A 6109-nucleotide genomic window follows, 5' to 3' on the forward strand; every position below is an offset into this window, starting at 1 on the left:
TGAATTGTGGGTTTATGATGAAGTTTATCTATGAGAAATATTTGAATCTCCTCTGAATTCTTTTATGTGTGATTAAGTTATCTTTGCAAGTCTCTTTGAATTATCAGTTTGGTTTGGCCTACTAGATTGACCTTTCTTGCAATGGGAGAAGCGCTTAGCTTTGGGTTCAATCTTGCGGTGTCCTTTCCCAGGGACAGTAGGGGCAGCAAGGCACGTATTGTATTGTTGCCATCGAGGATAAAAAGATGGGGTTTATATCATATTGCATGAGTTTATCCCTCTACATCATGTCATCTTTCTTAATGCGTTACTCTGTTCTTTATGAACTTAATACTCTAGATGCATGCTGGATAGCGGTCGATGTGTGGAGTAATAGTAGTAGATGCAGGCAGGAGTCAGTCTACTTGTCACGAACGTGATGCTTATACACATGATCATGCCTAGATAATCTCATAATTATTCGCTTTTCTATCAATTGCTCGACAGTAATTTGTTCACCCACCGTAATACTTTTGCTATCTTGAGAGAAGCCACTAGCGAAACCTATGGCCCCCGGGTCTATCTTTTATCATATAAGTTTGCCATCTACTTTTATTTGCATCTTTTACTTTTCGAATCTATATTATAAAATACCAAAAGTATATTTATCTTATCATATTATCTCTATCAGATCTCACTTTCGCAAGTGACCGTGAAGGGATTGACAACCCCTTTATTGCGTTGGTTGCGAGTTCTTTGTTTGTTTGTGTAGGTGTGTGGGACTTTTTGGGGAGTCTCCTACTGGATTGATACCTTGGTTCTCAAAAACTGAGAGAAATACTTACGCTACTATTGCTGCATCACCCTTTCCTCTTCAAGGAAAACCAATGCAAGCTCAAGACGTAGCACCCCTCACTTTAACAAAGAAACTACCTTAGAAAAAAGACTTGCTTCGCCACGGGTGCTTGGTGCGACGTGGACTCGGTGGAAACACTTTATGAAAATGCGGTGGTGGCCAGGCCGGGCGGTTTTCTTTTCCTTCTTCATTTTTTCCTTTGTTTTTTCTTATATGTTTGTTTTTGTTTTCACTCTACATTTTTGTACATATGAAAAAAATGAAGTTTCTATACAAAATTGCACAATTTTTATGAACAAATTACTACATCTAAATTAACTACACATCTAAATAAATATAACTACGCATCTAAACTTAATTAGGAAAATGCATCTAAACTTAGTAAAATTCATCACAATGAACATCAAAATGAACTCTAAATAAAATATAAGGACAAAATCATCATCATCCATCTACAGAGGGCGGCCGGCGACGAGGAGAATGAGCTTACTAGGGTGGCGCGAGCTCACTCTGCTGGGGGCGGCGACGAGGTGGCAGGGCACGGCGACGTCGACGAGGAGGCAGGGCACGGCGACGGCGACGGCGACGAGGGCTAATGGGCTTATCTGGCCCGAACGTATGCCCCGTTTTCTACTTGTGTAATGAAGGTATGAAATGTTTATACTCTGAGATAATATGAAAATTTTCACATAAATAATGGTATAAATGACAAGGCTATTACATTTAAATTATTACACATCAACAACATCTAAACCATTGTTAACAATGTTGCAGTTATTGGCTCAAATGGGTGTTGCCATTATACAGAGGGGCACGACCTTCGCTAGTGTCAGGCCAAACTGATATTTCATATCAATCCCACCCCGTTCCAGCTCAACAGGGAGACTCCACTTAAACTGATTTAATAGTGGAGCTAGCATCCCGTGCACCATCCTATTTGCCAATGCCATTCCAGGGCAGATCCGACGCCCAACACCAATGGAAGGAGATCAAAATTCACATCCCTAAAGTCAATCGCTGAACACAAGAACCCCTCCGGCATAAACTTCTCAGGTTCAGTCCATACATCTTTATCTCGACCTATCGCCCATGCGTTTATGAACACGCGTGAACCTTTAGGTATTGTGCAACCTGCTATTTTGACCGTCATCTCTGGTTGGCGTGGCAACAAGAGTGGAGCGGGAGGGTGGAGTCAAAAAGTCTCTTTTATGACAGCTTGGAGGTAGGGCAATCAAACAATATCAACTTCTTCAATGTTTCTTCTTGAGCCGCTAATTTGTGCAAGCACGTCGCAGACCTTAGCCAATGATGATGGGTTTTGGAGAAGCTCAGTCATTGCCCATTCCACTGTGCTAGAGCTTGTGTCACTACCGGCAGCAAACAAATCCTAACATGCGAACATAATATTACATTAATATATATAGTCTAGTAGTAAATGTAGATATTTTGATAAACTAAACAAGTGTCACACAAAGTAGAATGAATTATTTGCTAAATGCGTTATAGAAGAATTGAAATTTCTTTGAATTGCACATTGCGATACTATACCGCGGATGGATCATATTTGCAATATATACTTCGTTCATATATAACATGAGATTTGGTATTCATTTCATTGGATTATAGTAGAAGCCATTGTTCTTGATCCAATATTTCCTTTCGCCGACCGATGGTGAAGTGCAATCTATCTGAGAGCCATAGTGGAAATTTTGAAATGCGGCAAAGTACAATATGATTGGTTTGAAACAACGGGAAAAAAACCCATAAGAATTCGAGTTTTCTTGTAGAGGAAAATTCCGAATGAGTTTTAGACAATTCAGTTCTTTGTCACACATGAATAACAACGACATGTCATGATTCGCAAAATAGAAAACATGACATGTCATGCTTCCAATAAAATTCCCATGACGACACTATTCTGCAGGAATTTTAGAGATATATCTATGAGTATCGAAATGATGGTAATTTTAAGTTATATGTGTCCATGTTTCTGGTAGCATACTAGTGTGGATGCCACCACAATTATTTTTGTGTCCATGTTGTGTTTCTAAGTCTGTATAATCAGGGCCTCAAAGGATAGAATGGAAGCAAATTGGTAACTCCAAAATTTGTACTTTGAAGTTCTAATTTTTCATTTCCTGATCTCGATGCCATATATTGGCTGGCCATCTGCCACCATTTGTTCGACCCCCCGGAGGCTCAGCCGGCTAGGCTGGCCATGTGCTTTGATCCCCAGCAGGCTAATGTGCGGTCTATGGAATCAAAGCGGGAGAGAGGTGCTAATAAAGTCCATTGCCCAAGCAGTACCTACATATCTAATGAGCGTCTTCAGGTTGCCTGCGTCAACTTGTGATGATCTCACCCGCATGGTGCGTAACTTCTGGTGGGATGCTGAAAAAGGGCGGCGGAAAACGCATCGGCGTGCATGGGAGAAGCTGATCCGACCGAAGTCACATGGAGGCATGGGGTTCCGTGAGTTCCGCTTGTTCAACTAAGCTTTGCTGGCACGCCAAGCTTGGCGAATCCTCTCTAACCCGGACAGTCTATGCGCACAAGTGATGAAAGCTAAATATTTTCCATCTGGTCTCCTTGTTGACACTGTTTTCCCGTCCAACTCTTCACCAACTTGGCAAGCAGTGGCGCATGGGCTGGAGCTTCTGAAGAATGGTATTTTATGGCGGGTAGGCAATGGGCAATCCATTCGTATATGGAGAGATCGTTGGATCCCGAACGGTGGCTCCGGCAAACCAATCACCGTGCAGGGGCGATGCCGTCTAAGAAGAGTTTCCGAGCTGCTGGATGAACGCGGTGCATGGCGTATGGACCTTTTACAACAATATTTCAATCCGGTAGATGTCGAGCAGATTGTTAAAATTCGGACTTCTCCACGGCTCGAAGAGGATGTCCTTGCTTGGGAAGCGGAGCGTAATGGTATCTTCACGGTTCGGAGCGCGTACCGGCTTGCGCTTGATGAACGTCTTCGTCCATCTTCAGTCGCGGCGAGCAAGGCACCGGACGGGCGACGAGCCGTCTGGGCTTTTTTATGGAGGTGCCCTGCTCCTCCTAAGGTGCGTGTGTTTGCTTGGCGGGTGGCGACGAACTGCCTGGCCACATGGACTAATAAACATGCTCGTAGCCTTGAAGTATCTAACTTGTGTCCTGTGTGTGCTACCGAACCGGAGGATACTTTTCATGCTCTTTGCAGATGTCCTCAAGCGGTCGCCTTGTGGCAAGCTATGGCGCGGCAATGGAATATTCCGGACATCCGTCGAGTCATGCACACTGGGCCAAAGTGGCTTTTTCATGTGCTTGCGGACTTGTCACCAGAGGAGCGGATGTATACGCTCATGACGATTTGGCGTTGCTGGCATGTGAGGAATGAGATCGTCCACGACAAACGACCACCGCCGATCGAAGCCTCGACCAGATTCCTAACCAGCTATATCAACTCATTGCTAGCCATCCAGGCGTACCCTCATGGAGATCACATCAAAGGAAAAATGGTGGCTGCGCCTTTGTACAGCAGGAAATTGTTATCACATGTAGAGCATGAGAGGCCATCAACACTTGGATGGGAGGCACCGCCGGCCGGCTGGGCTGCGCTCAACATCGACAGGTCCTTTTCTGCCAAGGACGGAACTGCAGGAGCTGGCATGGTCCTCCGGGATGAACATGGAGATATTATTTTTTCGTCTTGCCGTGAGCTAAGGCAGTGTGCATCACCACTAGAATCTGAACTTGCTGCATGTTCAGAAGGCATCTCCCTGGCTACCCAGTGGTCTGAGCTGCCTTTTGTGATTCAAACGGACTGCGCAGAAGTGGTAAAACTAATCGAAGGAGGTATTGGCGACCGATCGGAGCATATGATGTTGATCCGCGAGATTACTTCGCGTCTTCGGGAACATGGTGAATTCTTAGTTAATCTTGTGAGGCGTGAACAAAACGCTGTTAGTCACTTTTTAGTTAACTTTGGTCGAATAAAGAAGTGCACTGCGGTGTGGCTTCGTTCTGGGCCGGACGAGGTTCCGGACCTATGTAATGCAGACATGGCTGCCACTTAATTAATGGATTTCCCTTTTTCCTCGCAAAAACAGAGTATTTTTTCTCTTTTATAACCGCAGAAAAGAAAGTTGTAGGTTACCGTGAAATGTGAGCGTAGCGTCTCACGGTCGAGCAAGTCCTTGCCATCCTCACGCGCTGCCACATCGAGCAGCACGTGGAGGAAGTCGTACTTCCTGGGCTGGCCGGCGTCGCGGCCGCGCAGCCTCTGGTCCACCTCGGCGTCGAACATGGCGTGCAGCCGCGCGAACAGCCGCGCCAGCCGCCGGCGCATGCCCTGCAGGTCGGCCGGGGCGAGCACCGGGAAGAAGTCGGACATGTTCGGGGTCCCCAAGCCTTCCATGATGGCCGTGATCACCTCTTGGAACTCTTTGGAACTGCTCATGTCGTCCAGGCTCGTGAAGTCAATGGAGAAGACGGTGCGAGAGATAAGGTTCAGGCTGGTCGTGAAGGCCACGCGTCCGATGTTCACCGCCGTGCCCTCGCGCCCCAGCCGCGCGACGTGGTCCGTGAGCGCGTCGAGCAGGTGCGGCGCGAAGAGCTCCGTGGCCATGATCTTGCGGAGAGCGCGCCACCGCGGCTCCGCGGGCAGCCAGGGGACGGAGCCCGCCGCGTGCTTGCCGGTGGCGTCGGGCACGGACCGGGTGGCGAGCACAGAGTCAAGCTTCTGCAGGAACTCCCGGGCCATGGCGGGGGAGGAGACGACCACAGTGGTGACCGCGCCGAGGCGGATTGACATGAGCGGGCCGTGGATCTTGGCTAGGTGGGCAAGAGAGCGGTGCGGCTTGTCGCCGAAAAGGTGGAGGCTGCCGATGATCGGCAGTGGTTGGGGGCCCGGCGGGAGGCCGGAGAGCGCATGCGCGAGGAGATTGAGGAGATAGAGAGACGACGAGCTATGCTAGCCAGGGCACAAGCACAGCGGCGGCCACCATTGCTTCCTTCGTGTAGTTCGGCGTACGACACAGGAAAGAAACTAAAAAATCAGTCAAAGTTCTGTTTTCGACAATAGGCTATATATCTTTCTAAAATACTTGTACTCAATTTCTTTCAAAAGAGTACCCCCTCTGTCTTATAATATAAGATGATATTACAATAGATATGTGAGGAAGAAGTATAAAAGAATCTGATTTAAGTACCTACTTGCTCTGTTCTCAAATATAATTGTATTCTTTTTTTTTACAAGTCAAGCTTATCTACAACGCTGAATTAGTAACA

General features: G+C 46.9%; 1 pseudogene; it reads right to left on the reverse strand.

Moving 5' to 3' along the window:
• Positions 1 to 1617: 1617 nt before the first annotated feature.
• Positions 1618 to 5826, reverse strand: LOC123169731 (geraniol 8-hydroxylase-like; annotated as a pseudogene).
• Between the last annotated feature and the right edge of the window lie 283 nt (positions 5827 to 6109).

Source organism: Triticum aestivum, chromosome 7D (assembly GCF_018294505.1).
Source record: "Triticum aestivum cultivar Chinese Spring chromosome 7D, IWGSC CS RefSeq v2.1, whole genome shotgun sequence".
NCBI classification, from domain to species: domain Eukaryota; kingdom Viridiplantae; phylum Streptophyta; class Magnoliopsida; order Poales; family Poaceae; genus Triticum; species Triticum aestivum.